The sequence below is a fragment of the Macrobrachium rosenbergii genome, chromosome 3 (genome assembly GCF_040412425.1).
Source record: "Macrobrachium rosenbergii isolate ZJJX-2024 chromosome 3, ASM4041242v1, whole genome shotgun sequence".
Taxonomy (NCBI): Eukaryota; Metazoa; Arthropoda; class Malacostraca; order Decapoda; family Palaemonidae; genus Macrobrachium; species Macrobrachium rosenbergii.
The window spans coordinates 40,881,590-40,907,947 of NC_089743.1; the positions used below are offsets into that span (position 1 = coordinate 40,881,590).

Sequence of the window (26,358 nt, forward strand, 5' to 3'; positions counted from 1 at the left end):
ATATAAACTGTGTAGATATAAGAAATGGAAAGAAAATAAAGGACTCCTTGGGGTCAACATTGCAGTGCCCCGAAGGAGGGAATGCCCTCAGCAGGAGGTATACAGCCAGTCGGTTGCCAACTTGGAAGCTGATCCAAAGGGCTGTTGTTTTCTGAGCTGACAGCTGATTGCTGAGGTGGGAAAAACCTTGTATATACTTCCCTTGTACTTTCCCAGATGTCTCCCAATTTTTTTATGCCACAAATGAGAATGTTAGACCAATTTAATTGTCAAAGGGGAAATTTTATGTACAGGAAGTCCAGAGGTCTGTGGTAATGTTACTACCAAGGCAAGCCTTGGCCTATTCAGTCATATTGCTGTATTTGTACTTAAACAAATTCTTGCTTTGTATGTGTCTTATGATCTGGTGTAGTAAGCCTATAGAATTTAATCTTCAGAATTTTGTATCAAACGATGTGCAATGGCCAAAAAAACTTCCTGCTAATTTTTCTATGAACAACTAGTAAGAAAATATATGATTTTTGTACATTTTGACATTCTGTTTTCTGTCTTCTCTACTTCATACTGGTTTTTCTCAAGTCTTGTTACAGAATTTGAGTCTCGTATGTGTTTAATCTTGTAGAAAACGAGAAACATTAAGCAAAAGACAAGCGATTATGATATATATATTTTCGAATGTATTTTGGAGAGGGTTATAAGATCTGTCTTCAGAGATATTTATACATAAGACTGACTTTTTCTGATCAGTGATAATTGACTAAAATTGCTGGGTATATATGATGCAAAAATACTCTACATGCGTGACTTGAAATGCTTCGATTATTTTTCAAGAAAATCTTAATTTCTGGGAAATTTCTTTTCTGAATTGTCACATTTTGTTCTGAAGTTAAATATTAGATTCGGTTGTTTAAAATTCTCTTTCCTGGCCAAACTCATGTAAATTTTGTGATGTAATGGAGTTGTTCTAACTTGTAGAGCACCATTTACCAAGATTAGAGAACTAATTATCTTGGGTAGAATTTGTCCTTTTTGCTGATGTTGGATTTGATTGGGTGTATCTATCACATGCTGGTTTTTTAAAGCGATTTACTTGATGATGCTTCACAAGTTTATTTTTAAGTATTCAAAATCATTTATATCCTGCCAGATGTCTTTAAAGGTATAAAGTTTCAAGATATTTAGAAAAGTTAAAAGTTGTCTTAAAGGTGTAAGTCTTTCAGATCATTTGCAAAGTTCAAAGTTATTCTTTTCGTCAATATATGGCAAAACTTTCAGTTATATTTCAGACACATACAGTCTTTTCAAAAGGGGGTACCAGCTGGGGGCTTAAACACCTTCACGTCTTAGGCTATACATTACATTCGTGTAATTGAAATAAAGAAGGGATAAATACCACAGTGGCCAATGTTAGCAGTCTGTGTGATAAAACCTTACAAGTTCATAGCATCGTCAGTTAATCAGGCAAAACCAGGTGTGTGTTGGGGGCGGGGGTTAATTTAGAGGAATTTTGATGGAAATCTTTGGCCTAACATTGAAAGGAACTAAGTTATTTGACAAGCGTAATATATAATGAATTGGCCTTTGCTATACGGGAAAGGTTATTATACTATCACCAGTTGCCTTACCAAAAGGCATGCTTGGATTTTGAGGTTTTGTGAGGTAATAACTAGACTTCGCTGAATTCAAGAGATTCATTCTTGTACAGTGGCTTTTCCCCGTCATGTAATGGGATGAAGGAGTTGTCCTCATTATTAGGTTACCTTTCCGATGTAAAGCTTAATTGATATGAAAGTATACAAGTCCAAAGCTTGATAAGATTTAGATAAATCAGATGCTATGGAAAAGCTCATTGCCATTTCTTACAGAAGTTACAGGAACCTGTAATGTTAATTTTTGTAATGTTTGCGTCATTTTACGATGGTTACTTGACTTCAGGAGTTCACAGGTTTCCACTGAAGGTTTGTGGATACCGAAAATGTTGTATGATTGACTGAGCTTTGTGTTGGCTCTTAGAATTGGAGATGCTTGTCCCCGATGTGAGGTAGTTATGTAATGGTGATTCTGGTTGGGGCATTTATTGGTGGGAGAGTATGATACTTAATTTTATTGATTTGCAGATATTTAGATGCATAACTGGTATAGCTTCTTCACTTATCCAAAATTGTCTTTCTGGACTGATTTTACAGCTAAACGTACCTGATCTTTTGTGACTTGATTTAAGACACTGGTCATGATGTAGGTTTGAAATTTTCCCGAGTTTTACCTTGAAGTGCAATTAAACTTTGAAGATGTCAATCGATTTGTTTAGAGGTTTTCTGAGTTTTGATCTTCTGAAAATTTATTGTAAAGGTCGAATCAGACAATACTGACATTAGTAATGTCTTTCAAGAAGCCTACTAACGATATGCAGTTAAGGATTGAATACGCATCTTTTTATCATTATGGTTTGTGTCTTGAGTCCTTGTTCGTGGCGCCTTGGAGTTCCAAATATTAGTCAACAATAGTAAAGTTCTGGAATATGATGAATTTAAAGACTTAAGTTTGGTGTTTAGAGAGTGTTGTTAGGAAACAATGACAAATTAAGAGATGTGCTTAATGTTTTCTTAGATCGTGATGATAAACTTTTGGTCAACAGCAAAGCTTGATAATTTCTACCTTGTGATGTTCAAGGTATATCATGATTAGATTGTTTTTCGTTCTGTTTATGGGATTCGCATCAGTCTGTATTGTTTGGGTTTTAGGACTAAGGAAGAGTTTGGTTTGGCACTGCAATATGGAACACTGACGGAATTCGTTCGTGATGGTGGTGTTGATTATTTAGTGCTTTTGATTGCCTGGTCTTCTGAAGTGTTACTTGGTGAAAACTGGGTTGATAACCCAATATTAGGTGCTAACAATGAATTTGGTAGCCAACAATTTGTTGGTGACAGGAATTTGGTATAGGGAAAATCGCTTGGTGGAGTTTAGGCTTCAGGCCTTTCTCGTGATAACTTGGGTTGCCTTTTCAGTGCACGATGATAGAATCAGGAGTCATCATCATAGTACTGTCTGAGTATATGATACAAAGTTTAAATCACATTATGTGCTTGCTGATGTTTGAAACAAGTCCAGGATTCAGGAAAAAAACTTGGTTAAGATCAATTAGGATTCAGGAAGTCTGTTTTTGCTAGATTTTTGTTTAGAAGGTTTGTTAGGTTTTAGAAAGTTTGTTGGTCTATGATACTCTCTCATTTCAGGACGTGTTGTTACTTTGGTGCGCTATGAGGTTCAGGAAGTTTCTTTTGGTATTTGATGTTCAGGAAGTTTGTTGTGATACTTTTGCGTTTAGGAAGTTTGTTCTTGTGTGGCACTTTGACTTTTAAAAGTTTGTTCTTGTGTGGCACTTTGACTTTTAAAAGTTTGTTCTTGTCTGGCACTCTTGTAAAAGTTTGTTCTTGTGTGCTTTGACTTTTAAAAGTCTTTGATCTTTGAAACTTGGTCTCTTAAGTCTGGTTCTTCGTGATGCTTTACCTTCAGAAAACCTGCTTTTTAGATTCTTGTATTCAGATGTGATGCTTTGTAATAGTTTTGGGTTTAGAAAGTTCACTATTTTGTGTAATTCTTCCTTAAGTCGTTCTGATAGCATTGATATATTTTCATTCTAAATGTTTATGTGTATGATTTGCCTTCAGGAAGTCTGTTAGCTTTGGTTTTTTTTTTGGGGGGGGGCCCCTTCAAGATTTGTGAGTTTTTGCATAAAAATTATTAGCTTATTTATTTTTGTAGAAAGTCTGTCAGTTTGTGATATTTCCTAGAAGACAGTTAGTTGTTTTTCTTGATAGGAATTGTTTGTTTGTTGTTGACTGGAAAACATTGCTAAGTTTATATTTTTCGAGGTTGGAAGTGTCTCTAAAGTCATTCTGATAGCATTGATATATTTTCATTCTAAATGTTTATGTGATGCTTTTACCTTGTAGTGTGTTAGTTTGTGTATACTTTGCCTTCAGATGGTCTGTTAGCTTTCAATCTTTGTGAGTGTTTGCATAAAAATTATTAGCTTATTTATTTTTGTAGAAAGTCTGTCAGTTTGTGATATTTCCTGGAAGACCGTTAGTTGTTTTTCTTGCTAGGAATTGTTTGTTTGTTGTTGCCTGGAAAACATTGCTAAGTTTATATTTTTTGAGGTAGGAAGTCTCGTTGTTCGGAAGTTTTGGCAAGAAAGTCTTTTGGTTCATTTGCTTTGGTTACAAAGTTTAATATATGGTCAATGGATGTAAAAATTATTTTATGCGTGATTTGCCAAGAAAAATCGTTAGTTTGTGACGTTTTTCTGCTAGGAAGTCTTCTGGTCTGGGAGATTTTTGCCTAGAATGTTTATTAGTCTGGGATTTACCCTCAAGATTCATACCTTACTGGGTCAGAATCTCTAGATCTCGAGAGCAGAAGCTTAGGAAGTCTGTAGTTCGTGAGTCTTTCGGCTTGAAAGTATTTCGCCTAAAAAGTGTGCCTAGAAAGATCTTTTAGCGGGTGAGAGGATTTGCCTGAAAAGTGTGTATCTTCAGAAAAGATTTTTTCCATACAGTGTCTTATATTTTGGAGAGTTTTTAACTAAAATTGTTTGTTCAGGGGGGAGGATTTTGCCCAGAAATTGTTAGTAGGAAGTGCTTTTTCTTTTTTTACCATTGTGTTACTTAATTACTTCTGAGAGGTATTTGCTTAGAAAGTGTGTTACTTCGGAAAGTTTTTTTGCCTCGAAAGTCTGTTTGTTTGGGTGAGGTTTTTATGGAGAAAGTATGTTAGTTTGGTTGAGGTTTTTATGAAGAAAATCTGTTAGTTTGGGTAAGGTTATATGAAGGAAGTCTGTTAGTTTGGATGAGATTTTAATGATGCAAATTTTTTAGTTTGGGTGAGGTTTGTATGAAGAAAGTCTGTTAGTTTGGGTGAGGTTTTAATGATGAAAATTTGTTAGTTTGGGTGAGGTTTGTATGAAGAAAGTCTATTAGTTTTGGTGAGGTTTGTATGAAGAAAGTCTGTTAGTTTGGGTGAGGTTTATATGAAGAAAGTCTATTAGTTTTGGTGAGGTTTGTATGAAGAAAGTCTGTTAGTTTGGGTGAGGTTTGTATGAAGAAAGTCTGTTAATTTGGGTGAGGTTTGTATGCATAAAGTCTATTAGTTTGAGTGAGGTTTTTTATGAAGAAAGTCTGCTGATTCAGGGTAAATTTTGGCTTTGCCTGGAAATCATTAGTTTTTGATTCTTTAGCTAGAAAATCTTTTGGTTTGTAAGTGTCAACACAGAGACTCAGTTTTCTTTCTCAGGATAGTGAATTTTGTTGGCAAAGTTTTTGTTTGTCCGACAAACTTTGTTAGTTTGTGAGAAATGTTTGTACAGAAAGTGTGCATTTGCCTACAAAGGGGGTCAGTGTGGGAAAATTGGTTTCTGCTCAAAGTGGAGACTTTCTGACCTAAAAAGTGTCGTTTTGTGACATTTTACTTGACAGTGGTTGCTCGTCAGTTTTCGACGTTATTTACCCAGTATGTGTTTTTGTTTCATTTAAATCACTGCCTACAAATTTTGTCAGCTGGGAAGGGTTAGACCAGGAAATACTAGTTACAGAGAGTTTTATTTCCACAGAATTTGAGTCGGTTAATTTATTTTACCCAGAAATATTGTCAGTTCGGGCGTGTTTTCTGCCCAATAGTAATTGCAAGAACTGAAGTTTAGTATTCACTTTGTAATTTTGGATATAAGGGTGACCACATCGTCAAGAATTACGAGTCCAATAACATGGGAATTTATAATTCATGACTGGATCGGTTAAAAGCATCGGTAATTCTATTTCAACTAAGTGATAAAAATGTGCAAAATTGATTTGACAATTCCGATGATAGCTACTGTATGTTTCAGCACTATATGTAACAAATGTAAGAATCATGCAAAGTTACATTATTGTTATAAAGGCCTTTAAGAACTGTGCAATTGTCATCGAAGATAATATAAAAGGCCAAGATGATTTAGAGTATCAAACAGTTATTGAAACTTGGTTTGTCAGTGGTTTAGTATTAGCATTTAGAGTCAAGTCTCGAGGTATGGTGTCTAAATTAAAATCAGTAATCCTTCATGAAGTTTTTCCTAACCAGTACTCGTTTGAAAATGGAATGTGCATTATTCTATGTCCCTGTGCTGGTGGATCAATACAAAGTTGCAGTTTTTGGAGTCCTGTAGCCCTACTCTAGTGAGTATATGAAATAGTAATTTTAATGTATAAGCTTGCTCTAGTGAGCAACATGAAAACGTGATTTTCTTGTTCAGTGTTGAATAGAATTTTAATTTTTTGGGCAATTTTTAGTCACGTGGCTCTCTTCTGATAAGAGAGAAATTTTTATAGCCCTGTATTTGGTGAGCAACATGAAACTGTTCTGTCTTGCAACTCTGTTCTTGAGATCAGTACAAAACTACCTTTCAAAGATTCTTTAAAACAAGGCTGAAAGATTTGAGAGGGCATTCTAACCTCAAAACATCCGAAGGAGTGTCCCAGCCAGTTGCTGGACATTCCTCCCTAATTACCTGGCAATGAGATGGATTTTTGTAAGGTGTATCACACAGAACCTAAAGTGGCCTAGTGGTCCACGTGTACGGTGAAGGTTGACGTTAGTCCGACCTGCTGTCCTGCTGGGGGAGGAAGAACGGGGCAGGAGGACATTAGCTTTGCACGTCTCTGACCATTTACCTGACTCAATCAATTACATTGACTGGTGTCATTAGGCCTATAAGATGAAGTGTGGTTTGTTTTGGGAGGGGGGTGCCTCAAGGCGCACTTGTTCCACCTGAAGGGGTTTGGGTCACTTGTCTGCTTTTGGAGGGACTGTATTATGTGTCTTGGTGTAATTGATTGCTTTTGTTGTAACAAAAGACTTGAAGATGACTTGTAAGATGAAGTAAAATAAAATTAATTAGCTTACTATTTTTGGTTTACTTGTGAAATTCCTGTGATTTTCTGGTTCAGAAAGACATATGAGAATATAAATGAATATTTGATACTTTACATGCAAATAAATCTTGCAGATGAAATCACGTATTCTGAAAATATCATCATGTTAAAAGTTTTGAATGAATGGGTTGAATTAAAAGTTAACAAATTCAGGTCTATTTTACTCAGTATTTTGGTGTGACTAATGATGATAAGCTAATCAATTAAAATCTCTTAAATGCAGCTAAAATTTTATTGAAAATATAAAGTAATCAAATATATAGGTAATATGAGAATGCTGCAAAAATGTGATTTTTGAGAAAAATTGCAACTAAGCAAGAAGTGCCGGGAAAAATACGATAAATTATCAGTCAGTTACTGTGTGCATAATTCTATAACACTGCCCACTTTACGAGTTCTGTCAAACTGAAATCTTTTAATTATTCCTTGGCCAAAAAATTACCCTCTAATCTTGGAACTGGATGTTTTACAAGTTCAAATTAAGGCATTGCATCATCGAATTTACATGAGTAGAATGTCAGTTTTCCGCATTTGTATGTATAGATACCCGTATCAAATAATAATTACAAGTAAATGAATGTCTACTGAGCTAAGTCAAGAATTGTGTCTGGCTCTCATGTTCGAGACATATTCATTAACTTCAGCGTCTTTTGCTTATATCGTTCCTGTTCCGTTTTCTATGAGGGTTGAATAAAAGAAAATTCATTTTCTGGCTAAGAAGACGAGAGAAACTTTGTTTCGAAATCTCAATGAAAACGGGAAGCGGACTGTCAGAATGTATCTTTACATCCCGTAGATTTCTTACTAGGTTATCAACAGAGAAACTGGACTTCCTAACACTTTTTTTGGCCATTATGCTTCGAGACGAAATTCTGGCGCTACAATTCTACGGGTTTTCACTAAACATGACACGTCAAGCAAGCAATTGCCTAAGTACGAAATCACAGCCTTTAGAGCGAACGTCAGCTAAGGCTATCGGTAACTTGGTGTACCTGAAAAGTTTTCTTTGACATTTGAAAGGGTCTATATAGCGGTCCTCATTAGTGGCATAGGAAAAAAAAAGTACAGCTGGGAAAGAAGCATAAGGGAAGAATATATACGAGGCTTTTTCCCATCTCTCAGCCAATCGGCTGTTATCTCAGAAAACAACAGTCCTTTGGGTCTACTTCCAAAGTTAGTAACCGACTGGCTGTATACCTCCTGCTGGGGGTATTCTCCCCTTCGGATCATTGCAATGCTGGCTCCCAGGATGAAATAAAAAAAAAAATTATCACCAGTAACCTACCATTAGTACAAATTTTGTTTTTGGATTTAAATAAAAGACTGTCCGATTATTTTATGGTTTTTATTTCCTCTGTTATACACGTCTTTATACAAGATACATCTATGACGCCAAAATTGCTTTTGTGAATGTCATGTGTCACTGCCTTGACAACAGATTCATGTTCTACGACGGCAGGTCATCGAAGGGTTTGTGATTAAGCTGGAATTTTTCATTCTATTATAATCAATGACGTTAGCCCAAACTGTTTTTATAAAAGTTACCATGTCAACCTATGACGTAACATTCGTCCTACATGGGTGACATCGGTGACGTCATTTAGGTTCACATTTGCCTTTTTCAAAAGGAATATCCTTCCTTACCTATGACGTCAAAACAGACTGGTTTTGCGAATGATAAAATTGTCACCCTATAACGCAATCACATCATACCCTATAAAGTGATGTAGTCGACGTTTACGCTTGCCGCCTTCAGTCTGACTCATATTCTTACCTGTGATGTTATAACGGACTGTTTTTGTAAATAGTACAGTTGTCAACCAATGTCATCACATTCCTATAATACGAAGGCAGTTCATCGGTAACATTTGCCTTTTTCATTCTACAGGACCATTTGCTATCCATATACCCCGTTTTCTGTAAAATTTCTAAATTTTGCTTTGGTATTTCTAAAATAAAAATCTTATTATTCGTAAGCTGCACATCAATAATGTCTAATAATTTTTACCTTCATTCCTAACTTACAAAAGCTTTACTTAGGGCTAATTATATCAACCGGTTATGGCAGATCTTTGATTCAAAAAACTTTTACGTAGCATTTCTGGAAGGCATCCGAGACTTCGTAAGATTTATCTGAAGTCTTAGAACCTGGTATTTATATTTTCTCTCTTACTAATTTTAGAGAGAGAGAGAGAGAGAGAGAGAGAGAGAGAGGTTTATCACACTACAATGAAATAATGTATTACTAAAAACGTTTGCTATTGAGAGAGAGAGAGAGAGAGAGAGATAGAGAGAGAAACACACTACAAGGTAGAGAGAGAGAGAGAGAGAGAGAGAGAGAGAGAGAGACCACACTACAAGGTAGTATTGCAAGAAATATGTGAGAGGGGAGAGAACTTAGACACTACATAATGAGAGAGAGAGAGAGACTAGAGATAGAGAGGAGAGAGAGAGAGAGAGAGAGAGAGAGAGAGAGAGATTTTACCACACAAGTATTCCCAGATATATGAGAGAGAGATTTACCATACTACAACATTTTAAAGGAATATTAGAGGGTTGAGAGAGAGAGAGAGAGAGAGAGAGAGAGAAGAGACTAGAGAGAGAAGAGAGAGAGAGAGAGAGAGAGAGAGAATTTTACTACAGTACATTGACGTATTACCAGATATATTATAGTGAGAAAGATATTTGTCATACTACAACACTAAAGAAATATGAGAGAGAGAGAGAGAGAGAGAGAGAGAGAGAGAGAGAGAGAGAGAGAGAGAGAGAGAGAGAGAGAGAGAGAGCGCTTACCATGTTCCAAAATTGCATGAACTTTTCAGCTTTACAAATGCTCATTTTTGTCAGTCTTAACAGTGATTCAAAAACTCGTGATTTCCAAATAACCTCATGTTTACCAGAACTGAAACCTACATCCAAGAGACCAGCTCCCCCATCACAAGACTGACATTCTCGAGCCACTCAGCTGCAAGGATGAAAGTATGTTTCTCAAACTGTTACCTTATAACTGTCTACACACTTTAGAACAGGAAATACAATTGAAAGAGGGGAATAAAGGCGAAGTTTCACCTGCGACTTAGCATGTGATAGGCAGAGGATAATTTGGTTTGGAAGAACTGTGGTAGCTTTCACGAAACTGTTATCAGCAAATGGAATATCTGAAGGACGCAAATAGCTGCATCCAGCTGTTCAAGTATTTCTCCTCGAAGGTACTGAATCAAGAAGAGAATGGCCTAACACCTTACAATTTATGATAAGATTCATTCTAATAAAGTTAGCAGGACCATGGAAAGCAATACTCACTGTATAGGCCAGTAACTTCACCGCTGTTAAGACTGCTATGGCAAAAGCCATAGGAACAAACTATACAAGGCGTGGTACCTGTCTGACCAAATCCACTAAGACTGCCACGTGTAAATCAAGGTTCGAGTGGGTGATGTAAAAGACCTATGCAAAACGTCCAAGAGTTACAGTGGCGTCACCTTCATTACCAACGATGTAAGCACGGCTTCAATCTCAATATTGGCCTGCGACGATGTGTGAGGTTTGCTCTGGAACACTACCTTGTTATACAGCATATTTTTTAAAAGCCAGTATTGATGATAACACAAAACAATCGTGAAAATATATGTGACTGGCTTCACTGACCTACAGGACAAAGTTCAGTTAAAGCTGGCTGTTTTGAGTCTCAGCAGCTGATGTGTCAACATGAAGAGTAACAGGACAAAGCTCAAAATCAAAAATGCATATTAGACGAGGTAAAATCAAAATCATGTAGGCCACAAACAATTAGGTACCCTGAACTAAGTCATCTAAGATGTCAAGGTCTACGACTAAGGTTACATCCAAACTGCAATACACGACAGACTCAAGTAAACATGATAAAGAAACTTTGCAAGAAAAACTGCTTCTTAGAGAAAAGAGGAGCTGTAAGTCAACCCTTGTGATCACAAATGGACAATAAAGATGTACAGGATTACAGCAGGGAATGCAAAACTTACGGTGTCTGCAGGGCACGAGAAAGAACTGCAAGAAGCCTTTCTGACAACATACAGTAAGCACGTCACAGTAATCAAACACTTATCCGAGTTGTGAAGGTTATAGAAAGCAGAACACCACAATAAAGTTATAATAAAAATGCTGAGCCATACCTTCACGCTCTTCACTAATGTGATCCTTAGTAACTACATCCCTACACAAGGAATTCAAAACCCTCCTAGGACCCACTAACCCAGGAAGAACCATCATGTTTGTATCTCTATTTAGAGTCATCGTCTTCAACAAATAGATAGCACGGGTCATCTTTCAAATAATGTGAGCCGTATTATTCTTCACTAGTGAGGTTCCCTTGTTGATTAACCACTATAGAGGTTAATTTAGAAATCACGAATTTGTTATCTGTCAAGATGGCCAAAAATAGCATTTGTGTATCAACGGTTTTTCTTTTCATAAACATGGCTGTTTGAGAGAAGTTAACAGGCAAAAAGTCAGAGAAAGAAAAATATGCAGACTAGGGCAGAAATTGTGAAAATTTGTTAAAAGTTCCTGTTGAAAGGAAAAATTTCAACCACTTTTCACCAATGCCTTTATGCTGGTCTGTGTATAATGAACGAAATATAAAACTTAGGTCTGAGCCAAGCACTGGGACCTGTGAGCTCATTTCATGCTGAAAGGGAAACTGGGAGTAAAAAGGTTTTTGAAAGGTGTACTGGAGGAAAACCCCTGTTGCACTATGAAATAATTGTTAAGAAAGTTAAACTGGAAGGAAGAGAATATGAACGGAAGTATAGTTAGAGGAATGAAAGGGCTTGCAGCTAGGGGACGAAGGGATGCTGCATAGAACCCAAGTACGTAATGCCTACGGTGCACTATGTGAGGTGCACTGACACCAATAACCCACCTACAGGGATGTTGGTCTACGTTAAGCAAGCATGAAATTACTAGTCTACAGCAAAAAATGTTTCTAGCAGTCATGTACAGAATGGGTCACCTTGGGTACAGGCCATTGTGGCAATACTAAAATGAATGAAAAGCTGCAAGTAAGAGATTGGTTACTGATAAGCCCGAGTGAAGCCTATTATTCAACTCAACCATGAAGAACAGTTTCCATCCCCATATGTATAATGTATAACAATAGCCTACTCGACATACATTCGTGGATTTCTCGAAGCAGACTTTACTAAGGTTACTATGATATGGTTTCTCCAAGACATTTGACTATTGCATGTACTTTTAATATTACCAAGACCGACACGTAAGGGTTTCAATTTCCAAGATGAAAACCATCATGAAACGGATAGTGATCATTTATTATTTATTTTCAGTATTCAAAAAAATCAAACACACATCTAAATCTTGTTAGGCACTTGGCTTCCAAAACCAAAAAGCTTCCACAAGCAACTGAAAGCAAATTTAAGTAGCAGTAACTTAACAAATCATCAACAATAAAAGACAGCTACTAAAGCATCGGTCTCTTGGACTTTTATGAGAATCAGCATCGATATTAGTGCCGTGATGACCATTCAACAATCTTACAGCTAAAAGAAATTAAACCTTATAGTGATGTGTAGTGTGACAGCATTGCATGTAAATAGATTTTGCATACTGGTACTCTTCGATGGGAATAGCATGTTTAGCATTGCAAAACGAAGCAAAATGGAAACAGATCCCTGCAGGACACCAACAGGAATTGGAACTCAAGGCAAAACCTTCTAGTCACATGAGAAGAGGGATGCAGGCTTGAAAGCGAGCTACAAATATTGTGTATTCCATGTGAATATGCAAAAGAAAACTGTTCTATTCACAGAACTAGTTCAACTAAAAGGCAAGGGGATGGTTAGATACGTAAGGTACACACATCGATTCGTTACCCCAAAAATAGTTGCTATTGCAATATCCTCAGAAAAAGCCAAGGAGCTTCATATACCAAACCATTAAGCGCACAAAAGAAATTGTACCCTCGATCTCAAGGTTAAGAAAAAATTAATAATGTACCCTTAACATGTAAAAGTTTCTGTAATATAATAAAGAATTCAACCATCACCCATTATAATTACAGTTCAGTCATATCATACGGATAATTTGCATTTGCAGAAAACCAAGAAAAGCAACAATGTAAGCAAGATAAATCTTGCAATACATAAAGCACACCAAACATTATAATAAACAACAGAAAATATCTCAGATTAAAAATAGGAGCAGAAATATTTGATGAACTTTAGGCTACTAATTGCACAACTGGATTCCCTGCTCTGACCAGCAAAAATGCATATGAAACCAAGGCCAACAACCAAGCACTGGTGGAACCTATGAGGTCATTCATAGCTGAAAGGGAAACAGTAAAAAGGTTTTGATAGTGTAACAGGAGGAAAACCTTGCAGCTGCACTATCAATCAATTGTTCAGAGAGGAAGGAAAGTAAGATGGGATAAAGAGAATATGAACGTATCTACGGTAAAAGGAATGAAAGAGGTTGCAGCTAGGGGTCAAGGGGACGCTACAAAGAACTTTAAGTAATGCCTACAATGCACCAGGTAAGATGCACTGGCAGCACTACCCCAGACCAACAAAAAAGGGCATTGGTAAAGCAGTAAAGCAGGAAGGCTGTAATACATGGGAAAATTAACAAGTATGAAAATTTATTTCTGAATGTACTCCAGAGAGAGAGAGAGAGAGAGAGAGAGAGATGGGTGGATACAGGTTAACAAAACTCACAAAAGATTTATTAGAAAGAAAACTAAAATACCTTACAATAAGAATAAAAAAAATTCAATACACACTTGACACGTAAGACACCTTTTACATTTTCCAAGTTACAATAAAATACATTATTCTGTGATCAAGAGGGAAGGAAAAAACACGAGGCTGCAAAGAAACCCCAATTATTCATTCTACCTTATAAAACATATCTGGGGATAGATAAACATGTACAAGCTTTACAACTTTTGTGTTTCCTTCCTCGAAAATAGTGATGGCATAGCAGTCACATTAGATAGATATATTAATGATTACATAGCACAATACAGCAGATCTCGTACAAATCTATGATGTAATTTGGTCATTAATCCCCCTACCCAATGACTAATACAAAATCTCCAATAGCTTTTGTTAGATTACAAAAAAATCCATAAGGCAGTGTTAGGCATTATTATTATTATTATTATTATTATTATTATTATTATTATTATTATTATTATTATTATTATTATTATTATTATTATTATTATTATTATTATTATTACTTAGAAGATGAAACCTATTCACATGGAACAAGCTCAAAGGGGCCACTGACTTGAAAATGAAGCTTCCAAGGAATATGATGTCCATTGGAAAGAAAAAACAGAAGGTAATATGAAAATCAGAGAGATGAGATCAGTTATTAGAAAAGAAAAAAATAAATGAACAAATTAACAAATAGAAAAAAATCCAAGTCAATTATAGAATACCGTACAGGGAGAACTGCTTTATGGTAGTAAAGCATTGCATCTTTGCTTGAACTTTTAAGGTTCCATTGCACATCATCCCCAGGGAGACTGTTCTACAGTGTCCAACGGTGTAAGGAACACAGAACTTCTGGAACTGAGAAGTACAACAACTAGGCACAGATGCTTGGGACTCCAAAGGCTCAAAATCAAAGACTGACGTGTGATGAGAAGGGAGCATAGCATTTAGTGTGAAAGTTCATTTGAAAGGAAATAAGGAGAGGAAGTACACAGACAAAGAAAGCCTGGATCAAATGGGAAGTTGGACAAACAGAGCAAATAGCAGATGAGTGTGGAATGAGCTCATTGTAGAAAAAAATCAAATGGGAAGTTGGACAAACAGAGCAAGTAGCAGATGAGTGTGGAATGAGCTCATTGTAAAAACAAATCCACAGTTATTTATGGGTATAAACAGATTCAAAAATAAATCAGTACAGAGAACTTTCGGCTATCTGTGCATATTTATTTTTGAATATATTTATACCCATAAATAACTGTGGATTTGTTTGTCCATTTCAAGACTCATGCTACTAAGAGTATTTTTAATGAACTCATTCCATATCAATCCATAAAGGTGGAACTTTGGTGTTAAAGCATCACTAGCTGTTGGCATGAATTCTGTGCACAAAGTTCAAACCAACAATGACATGAAAGTTCAATGGAAGTTCTCACCAAAACAGAGTTCATGGTAGAGATGGTCTAATTGCATAAAAAAATCAACACCTTTCATCAAATCAATATCGAGGCCAAAGTTATTGAATATTAAAAAACGACAAAACACAACCTGTAGCACCTCGCACAAAATATAAGTTCTCCTAAATATGGGAACAACTGCACTGTAAGCATGAACAGTTTAGATTAATGGTTTTTGCATCTGGCTAAAACAATGACAAAATTGCTAATAAAAAATCAAGAAAATGTTCAATAAAGGAATGTTACCACAATTAGTGTAATTGCCCCTCATAGAAATAACTTTGAAAGTCTCAGACTAAACCAACAGAGAGATTGGGTAAATACTGTATGTACTTGAAGAAACTTGTGCAAGCGCTGGGACCTATGAGGTCATTTAGTACTAACAAGAATATTGAGAGTAAAAGGTTACAAAGGTGTAACAGGAGGAAAACCTCGCAGTTGCACTATGAAACAATTATTAGGAGGGGGTTGACGAAAATAAGATGGAAGGAAGAGAATTAAATAGAGTAAAATTAATGAAAGGTGTAACGGGGATACCTCGCAGTTGCACTACAAAACATTTGTTAGGAGAGGGTTGAGGAAAGTAAGATGGTAGAAAGAGAATATGAGCTGAGATACAGTCAAAGAAATGAAAGGGGTTGTAGCTGGGGGCCGAAGGGAAGCTGCAAAGAACCTTGAGTACTGCCTACAGTGCACCACTGAGGGGAAGAGGAGGATGCCCAGGAGGCAAGGATAATGATGATGATGATGATGATGATGAGGCATAAATGAAACAAAAAAACATGCTTGAAACAGAAACCTGGATGAGTAAAGACAAATGAAATGCAAAATGAAAGAAAGCAGAAGGAAAGAAAATAAGAAAAAATAGAAGAATGGAAGCAGTACAAAGAGATTTTTTGAATGAAGAGAATGAACATGAACTGAAGGATGCTAATAAGACAATAGAGCCAACAGAGAATGTGATATCTGAAGGTAGAAGGCAACACCATAATACATAGTTCGAGCTGGAGAACTATGTAGTCATAAAAAGACTGACTAGAATACTTAGAATTTTCATAAATATAATTTCCTATCATCTTCTATAACTTCTTTCAAACGAACACCATATTCTTGGAAGCTTGAATTTCAAGTCAATGGCCCCTGTGGGCTAGTTCCATATAAATTGGGGTTTATCTTCTGTATAATAATAATAATAATAATAATAATAATAATAATAATAATAATAATAATAATAATAATAATAATAATAATAATAATAACAACACTTTTCACAATAAGTGAATCTTCACTTGGAACAATCCTCGAAAGAACTGACCTGCAAGGGAAGATTCCACAGAACAATACCAATAACAAAAGAGAAATTAGAGTGCAAGAAATAATGCCTAACAAAAAACAATAAAACTATACAAAAAGATCTGATAAACTTGAATAGGGCTTTAAAGGAGATGGGGCAAAATAAACACACACATCACAAAGTATAAAATGCAGAAGAATAACTGTTGGAATATGGTATGAAAGTGTGTGAGGACAAACGAGAGATAAGGTCGAAAAATTGAGGACAGCCAGTTTGGCTTAGTGCTCAAGAGGTAACTGCATAAGCTTAAACCCTGCTAAAGTACAGAAGTCCTCAGAGAGGCTGTTCCACAGTACAATGGTGTGAGGAATAAAGGACCTCAACATGGAGCATAATGCAAAGTGAAAGGCAGTTCCGTTATCTTTGAGACCTGATTATGCTGTGAGGCTGGAACTGAGAAAGCAGTCATTACAAAAAAATAAACTGTCATAATAAAATTTATTATTTGGATACTTATACCTCCTCGCCTATCAGAGAGGAGATATAAGCTGTCTTTAACAGTAGGTAAGACTCATCCCAAATAATATGAGCCATAATCTGGCTCAAATGTTAAAAGATTATACTGGAAAGACGAGTGTGAATTTACAAATGCCTACCCAAGACCTTCGTTACTGTAAACAGCAAAAGAAGACACACCGAAAGGAAATGGAAGAGAAATTTATAAGACATGATGAAAAATAATTGAGTTTCGTGGCTAGTCTGGGTTCAGACAATCTTTCCCCAACTGAAAAAATAAAAGAGATGTGGAAAGGCTGGAAAACAGGTGAGAAAATCTTCAAGATGAAAAGGAGAGAGATGCAAGCAAAATGCTAAAAGTGAGAGCAGTGAAGCTGAAAATATTTGAGGAGTTGGGCCATATGGTAAAATAGGCTAGAAGTGCATAGATGGAATAGAATATAAAATTTACGCCAAATGCCAACGCTGGACCCTGTGATGAGGTCATTCAGCAATGAAAGATAAATTGAGAGTAAAAAGGTTTTAAAGGTGTACCAAGAAGAAATCCTTACAGTTGCACTAAGAAACAATTAGGAGGGGGTGCACAGTAAGATGGAAGAAAGACATGAACTGAGTTACATAGAAGGAACTAAATGTATTGCAGCTAGGGGCTGACGGGACACTGCAAAGAACCTTAAGTAATGCCAGCGAGGCTCCATGTGGTATGCACTGAAGGCACTATCCCCATACAGCATAGAAGTACTGTACATACAGGAAAAGGAAATGCAGAAGACTTCTGAAACCCGACAAAAGGAATCGGTTTTCTTTTGCCCTAATCTGGTTTTATGACATTAACAGTATTTAGCAATTCAATAGTTTAACAAAAATAATGACTTACGAGCTCTCAATTCTTTACCCTCAGAGGCTTTCCCAAAATGTTTTCTTTCTGTAGGCAAAACATATACATTATTGCCAATTTGCTTAGCTTTTTTCAATGTGTAACCATGACTGTGAGGAACATTTTGTTCCTTTGTATACTGCTGATAAATAAATGCCTGCTTGTTGGCTAAGAGTTACAACAAAAGCATTCTTGCTCCATTAATCCTATAACAAAAAGCAATCACAAATATCTTCAGACAGCCAAAGTAATTACTTATCATTTTTGCCATGACAATGCAAAACACATGAATGGATTTTAAAAATATGGCAGCAGCACAAATGTACTTAAAAACACCAATTTAGTCTGAAAACCATACTTGTCACAGTTTCATGAAAACAAACTTATTATTTTTACTTGTGCCTAAGCAATCAGGAAACTTATTATACGGTAGATAAATCTGATGGTTATACTAATTGGCATAGCCTCCACAGGGTAGGGAAGTCCCAACCCTTCTTCCCATTTTGTCTATCAATGGATGCCTTTCTCAAATCTATCCGCAGACGCAAGATATGCACCAGTGAGACAAACCGAGATGAAGGCACTCCCAGCGATACAAATATAAATTTATGAAATTTGGAAGAAAACAGGACATACGTAAGGGAAAGAAAGAATTATATAAAGGAAAGAAAGCAAGGAGAAAGAACAGGGACAAAGACAAAGAGCTTTATACTTGTGAAACATAAAATTCTCTTCACATTCAACAAGAATCCAGCAATATAAACCATTTCTTTCAAATTATTGTGGCACTGTGATAGGAAAATAAGACAACATTACAGAAGGCGAGAAAACATTTTCATTACGCCTAACAGATCATTTATCTGCGAAGTAAACTTCCCGAGAACAGAAAGTATTTGTTTGAAATAAGAGATTGGAGATATGGAAATATTAAAATGTAAACAAGAGTAAGAGATAAATGAAACAAATCCACTGACAACCAAAGTCAGAAATAATATGCAATGTGCATGGCATTTTATGGGAGCATTACATCCCCTGTTATTGCAACTTACGAACTGACACTGGCAGGAAGACCATTCCACACTTCAACAGGGGTTCAGGTAGATCACCATTTCTATTCTCCCCAGTGATTAAAACAGCAGAACATCCAAAATGATGCTAACAGGAGAATGCTTCAAATGGAACTAGGGATTCTTTTCATTTGAAGAATAACCAACATGTCCGCTCTTAAGATTTCTCAGACTCTACTGAACCTTCACAAACATCCTGTCACTGGAACCAACCATTACTTCTGGAACAGCAGCTATGAAGGGTAACAAGTCCTGCCATCCCCTCCTCTTTCAATTTTGGTGGGAAGCCTTCTTCCTATCTGGATGCTGACCTAGCGGGCGCTACAAAAAATTCCTATTTACCAGGCAATGTAGGACGATGAAAGAAATACTATGCAATTGGCTGATACTTTGATTTTACTCACATGCAGCAATACTTAGCAACTTCCACTGCCAGCCCAAATCATTCATACAATACTACAGTGTGTCTGCTTTTTAACAATCAATATCTACCATCTGGAGAAATTAGGGATAACAGTCATATAAATGCATTGTGCTGACATGCAGTGATCAGTTACAACAAACTATTCCTTCAAAGAAAGAACAGGAAAAAAGAAAAATATATCGAGTGGCTGTAGTATGTAAGAACAATGTCAATATGTTACAGAGATCAGCAAGGTTTCCAGAACTTTCCTGTCACAAATAAAGATGAGATTCCCCATGTATAACACATTTACAATAAAATCCTCTTTTAAAAAAAAACCAGAATACTACCTAATGGTGTGGTAGTCTAAGCTTAGTTTGTATGAATTAATTTTTTTTTAATTATTTTATGTTTGTGAATGTGTAAGATTATTTGATTAAGCTTCATCTTTCCTTTTTCACCTGCAGTTTGCTCGAGAGTGGTAGGGTAGTGTGGACTCCCCTTCACCTTAACGCCCATAGTGCTTGGACTGAAAGAACCTTGTCGAGGAACAGTGAAGGAAACAAGGCCTTTATTTCCCTCCTGAATGTTTGCCCTGCTTCGCATCAAGTATTATGTGCAAATTAGCAGTGTGAACTGATAGTCTGATTTATTCAAGTTCCCAGTAGAAAATGGCAATGCAAGACACTATAAAGTGACTGTTGTAGAAGTATCCCACGGACATTAGAAAAAAATTGTAAGAGGAATCAGTATGTGAATCAGGCTAACAGGGGAAGTTGCGTATAGAATTCAATAGAAAGAAAAACCACATTTGGTTTTCAAAATAATCTTTGTTCGACACTCCCAAGCATTGGCTGTGTTTCCGTTCTGTGGATCAAGACTGATATATTAATGTTCTTTTAACTGGGAAAACCATTATTATAATGTGTTAGGTTAAAGAACTAAGGATAAGTTTTGATGAGCTATAGTATTAAGTTACGCTAAGTTAGTATACGTTCAGTTAGGCAGAGTTAAGGTTGAACGTCATATACCACTGTAATATTAAGATAACAAATTAGGTTAATGAAAGTTAGTTTTACTTAGTAACCTCTAAATTTGTTCCCATCATGCTACTCAGTTGTGTAGCTTGAAGAAGCCCCTACAATGGTCTATACATTGCCAACTGTTTACCTTTTACACTGCTCTTGCTTTCAGCATGGCTACAGGTGTTCTCCCTTAACCAATCTTTATTCATGAATGAACCATCATTGAGCAGTCATTAGCAGAACAATGTGTTCTGTCCACTTCAATAAAGTGTTAAAGATGAGCCCTAAGACACCTGAGGAGTCAGAAAGGCAATAGATATCCTTAATCTTGTATACCTGAATATTTAACAGGTCAGAAACACCTACCAGCTGTGCCAACATGAACACAGTGCAAACACGAATAGCACATCAAATTTCAATCAACACAGGTTTTGACGGCAACAAACAAATCCTCACAATAACAAGGAAGAGTGAAGTGAGTGAAGTGACGAAGAACACAGTCAAATAAGCACTCTATACGTCACGTGCAAAAGGGACCGAGGACATCAGAGCAAGCATCTAATATGGGGGAAGAGAGTCTTTCACAAGTAAAGGCCATGCAAACAAACACTCTTTTGACATCACTTGGCTAGTCATCTCAATTACCCCATTTGTAGGCAACACTGATGGTAAGGCACAAGTAAAAATAAAGGATTTACAATTCATATGTACGAGTATAATATACTCCACCACAATCGCTAAGTAGAGAGACAAGCCGAGAAAATCTCTATAAAAACAAACAAAAAGTCAAGCTGTGGAAAAACTTTGATGAATCCGTCTTCAGATGGCAGATGTATTTGCTTGTAGAACTTTGTTGCATTGAAAACTCAGCACCTGGAATGTAGTCCTCATTTAGTATTAGATACAAGACAGTCATTTTCACACCACACTGCAAACTATTTTCTAAAAACCTCAAATAAACAGTTTATATAAATGGCAACTGATATTATGCCTTCACTGCTATGCTAAGTGATTTTTCTTTCCAATTCTCATACTACTCTTCTCACGTGTACAAGATGATTAACTGTCATTAATATTAGTACTGTACTGCCACAATTGTAAGGTAGTTCAACCAAACCATTTGGTTCTCTTTATATCCACCCACTTCCCACTTGAAAACCCAATCTCCTCTTCTACTTCCCATGCTGCAAATGACACTTTCATCATGCACTTCTATGCCCCCCAGATAATAAAAATTTAAAAGAATAAAACGAATCCATTATTCATTCACTGTGACTTCTGGTCTCTGAAATTAAGCCTATTATAGAAGTCCTCACCATCCTTGCCTCCTATTATTATTACCATTAAAATAAACTGACAGCACCAAGGAGTTCACTTTACACTCTCTCACAGTGTCCTGAAAGACACTTTATTATCACCATTTTGTTGAAAATTCAATGAAGAAAAACCATGTAGTAGTAGTAGCAGTCTGATAACCAGTAGTGAAGTGACCACAGGAAAGGATGAGAAGAGTTGCACCTTTGGGAAACCACAAAAGTCTGAGAGACAGGTCATTATTCCAAGTGATGTATTGTGCTACTTGCGGAGAGAGAGAGAGAGAGAGAGAGAGAGAGAGAGAGAGAGAGAGAGAGAGAGAGAGAGAGAGAGAGAGAGAGAGAGAGATGCCTATGGTGCAATTAGGATATGAGTTAGACACAAGCTAAAATGAATCTCAATGATTATATCAAGTTAATGCCTTTGGCTGTTACTGTGCTTCCTGCACTGCCAACCCTCAGTTTTCTCGATTCACCATCTTTTGCCTTGAAGTCTGGTCCCTATACTGCATAAGCCCTGAGTTACTTATTCAAATGACTCAATCTCTTACCAACAAAATTTAACCTTCTTATTGATCCAACTTCTCCAATCTTCATTTCTCGAAGATCTTTCATACGACTCCATTTTGTAAACATCCAATTACACACCAGTTTTATTTCATCTCAAAGGTATCTGCAGTTGTTGTCTATACCTTGTCTCTCCCACAGGGGCCTGATGAAAGAAACGAATGATTAGTCAATACCTGTATTGTAATCTGCAACATTTTTCTTAAATCATTAAAATGACAAAACTGAAACTTCAAAACTACTTTTGCTTTGTAAAACCTGTTCTAACCAGAAAAGTTTGTGTTCTGTTGATAAACTATTCAAACAATGATGATTACAATATGCTAACTAACTGCTATATATATACTTCTGCCTATTCCCCAAAAGGAGCAGTTACAGGCATGTTTGAATGGAAGAAAGACCTGAGGGCAACTGTTCTATCAAATGAGTGTTTCCCACTGTGTGGGGAGCCTCAGTATCTAAACATCTCCACTCTCCTTCTCAGTTCAGCTTAAACTGTATGTCTGTTTTGTTGACATCTTGTTTAACAGTATTGTTTAATTTTTTTCCTTAAAATGGAACAGCCACGAATACCACCATTTTTGTAGTAGCTGCACGAAGCTATACAAATATTGAAAAACGTTTCTTCACCTCTATTTTATAGGAGATCCTTGCACTTTTCATAACTGACATATTATAAGGTTTAGGCAGGGTGTATGTGCACTCCCATAAAGAAGAATTTCCTGCCAAATAGCAATGATGGAAAAACAGAATCCAGGAAATGGATAAAGGCAATGCAGTGCTTGAAATGACTCAAAATTAACCAAGTGTTTGATAAAATCAAAAGAAAGATGCTGCCATTTCTCAAAGTATCTAAAATGTTATTTGGGGTAATTCTCAGTTTTTTAATCAATCCCTGGTCTTCAGCAACTGTGACACTCATCTGGTACTATATTACATACTTCAATTCAGTATTATCCTCTATCATACAATGAAGTTTTCATAATAAAACTAATACTGTAATACTTACCTGAACACCTGAATTAGCCCTGGTTACCCACCAGTCCGAACTACATCCTTGTAACTTTTACCCATTAATTGGGTAATTAACTGTCAGCATTACCAATGCTTACAGGAATATCTTGTCAAAATGAGATACCTGAAACACAGTTGGCAACGCTGCTGCAAGTCCCAGCCGAGCAAGGCCGGGTTCCCCAATTGCGTAATTCACTAATCAAATTGAAGTGGGGAGGAGGGTGGGAATCACCCAATTGCGTAATTCACTAATCAAATTGAAGTGGGGAGGAGGGTGGGAATCACCCAATTGCGTAATTCACTAATCAAATTGAAGTGGGGAGGAGGGTGGGAATCATTCAGGTGTTCAGATAAGTATTACACCATTAGTTTTATTATGAAAACTTCATATTGCAATACACTCCCTGAACACTTGAATTAGCCCGCTTAACAAAATTTTAAGGAGGTGGGATCAATTTAATTTCAGCCCGACCTGCCAAACGGGAAGGCAGGTAACTCATTATTCACCTACTCTGACTATACTGTATGCATGTATCCTCACCTGGTTAACCACTCGGCAGGAGAGGATGCCTGTAGAGAGAGTACCCTCGACGTCCGTCTCAAGTCTCAGTACTGTCTGAGTCAAGCTACCTCTCGTGGCATTCAAACCTCCTCATGGATAGAGAGTAGTAAAAAACCAACCTAGCATGTGGCTAATCACAGCCTCCCATGAGTAGTGGAAAACGACGAACCTCCCATGTGGCTAATCAAAGCACTCTCATGTATGGAGGGGTACAATGAACCTTCCATGTGGCTATTATAGCCTTGCATGTATGGAGGAGAAGTTGAATGTGCAGTCTCTTCGGGTTCTTCGTCATATGTTGCAGCCGACATCTGTGCAGAAGGGCGGTTTAGTATCAGATATCAACCTGGATCAGCCTAGTTTCATCATGATAATGTCCTGCCTAATGCTCCCCTTATGGATCCTGATCAACGGAGAATTCCAAATTCCTAGACTAGCTTGAATACCTAACTCCCCCTCCCCTTATCATGCATTCACAAGATCGTGTTGGCCACCACGAAAGGACCCAGCGAGTAACCCTTCTCCAACGAAAATTAGGCGCTCTATTTTAAAAGATCTTAACAGATCATGAAAAATCTTGCTGGCTGAGAGTTCCAGAAGGTGAAAGTGGAACGTACTGCTCAGCAGTGACCTGTACCCAGCAACTGTAGAGTAAGCACTCTATTTTAAAAGATCTTAAAAGATCATGAAGAATCTTGCTGGTTGAGTGTTCCAGAAGGCAAAAGCGGAACGTACTGCTCAGCAATGACCTGTACCCAGCAACTGTAAAGTAAGAAAGTCTCTTGTCTCTCCTTAAAAATAGCAGGAAGTCTGCTACTTTCGCAACTGACGGGCGAAAAATACAATGCCCTTGTTTTCGGCACTGTCCACAATACATTGCCCACCTGGCCTGGAATAACTTCCTGGTTGAACTCCTTAAGCAGAAAGACAGTTGTCTAGCCACTGCTTTAGAGTCCCACATGACAGGCCGCTCGCTGGACAGTCTCCACGCAGCTGGCTTCAGCACACGGAGGTTCCGGTGGAAGTAGTGGCTGCTTGAGTAAATCTCTCCTCTCAGGGAGGAATACCAGAACTTCCATCAACAGGTCCAGGAGGTCCGGAAACCAAGGTCTCTGGGGCCAGAATGGGCAAACCAAGGTCACTTGAGTGTTCTTGCAACTCCTGAGTTTTGCTAGGACTTCCTGTATCATCCCGAAGGGAGGAAATGCATAAACTTGTAAGTTGTCCCATCAAAGGGAAGAAATGCATAAACTTGTAAGTTGTCCCATGAGTGCAACATTGCGTCTGTCCCGCAGGACATGGGATCCACTACTGGGGAGAAGTAGACTGGAAGGCAATGGTTCATCCTGGTGGTGAATAGGTCTACCAATGCTGGCCATCTCTCGAGCAGCAGTTGCACCTCATCTTGCACTAATGTCCATTCCCCTCCGAGAACTTCCTGTGACAGACTCAGAGCGTCCACCAAGACATTGCGCTTTCCCGACACGAATTGGGGAATGAGCGAAACTGTGTTCTTCACACCCACAGAGAACTCTCTGCTACATCATTCAACACCTGTGATCTTGTTCCCCCCTCCTTTTTGAGATACGATACTGCTATAACGTTGTCACAGAACAATGCTACAGTCTTGTTGCTTACCTGTTCTGCATAGCAACTTAAGAGCCTCCTCGAATGCTCTTAATTCCCTGTAATTTATGGACTCCTCCTGATCCAGATCCCTCCAAAGGCCCTGAGCCTGAGATTCCTCCAGGTTGCACCCCAACCCTGATCTGAGGCATCTGTGTACAGATGTACATCTGGAAGGGGGGAGTCCAATCTTACGCCGGTGGTCAGATGATGTTCTTCTGACCACCACCGAAGATCCTTCACGCAAGAATCATCCCAGATTACCGACGCGTTCTCTTCTTGAAAATCCCAGCGATTCCTGAGACACACCTGCAGAGAATGCATCCGCAGACAAGACCCTGGAACAAGAAGGGATAGGGAGGCCATCCAGCCCAGCAGGCTTTTTCATAAGCTCACAGGTTGAACTTTGTTTGACATGAAAGTTTCCAGCTGGCTTAAAATCACTGGAACCCTCTCATCTGTTGGGAAAGCCCTCAAAAGATACGTCTGAATCATCATTCCCAGGTACGTTTTTACTTGAGTTGGAAACAGATAACTCTTGTTGAAATTGATGCTTTGCCTTGTTCCCTCTTCTCATAAAACCAATCTTCTACTTCCTCCAGTGCCTTCCTCTCTGAAAAGGAAAGAACCAACTTCAGTAATTTCGAAGGACCAACTGAGGGGGCTTCCATGAAGAAAGCCAAAGCAGGAACTGAGGGAATAGCTGGCGAGAAGAAGCTTGGATAGTTTGCTAGCAGGATCCTCAACCGCGCAGAATACGTCAATGAAGGCGCATCTTGATCGGGAACAACCTCTTCCTCAGAAGAGACAGGAGAAAGCGATAAGTCCGCTGTTGTCTGAGCTGTAGGGGGAGCCTTCTGAAGCAAACTAAGAATATTATCCAGTTTGCTCTGAACTGGGTCAACTGCAGGAGGAATAATGTAATGTCTGAAACGACACTACCAACAAGCGGT

General features: G+C 37.6%; 1 long non-coding RNA gene across 1 annotated transcript in view; it reads right to left on the minus strand.

The window, feature by feature from the left end:
• Window positions 1–18,907: 18,907 nt before the first annotated feature.
• The window catches only part of LOC136854572 (uncharacterized), a 31,487-nt gene continuing 24,036 nt past the window's right edge, over window positions 18,908–26,358 (minus strand). The window contains exons 4-5 of the long non-coding RNA XR_010857733.1: window positions 22,188–22,348; window positions 18,908–21,196 (exon numbers count right to left, since the gene is read on the minus strand). This is a non-coding gene — a long non-coding RNA (uncharacterized lncRNA). The remainder of the gene's footprint in view (window positions 21,197–22,187; window positions 22,349–26,358) is intronic.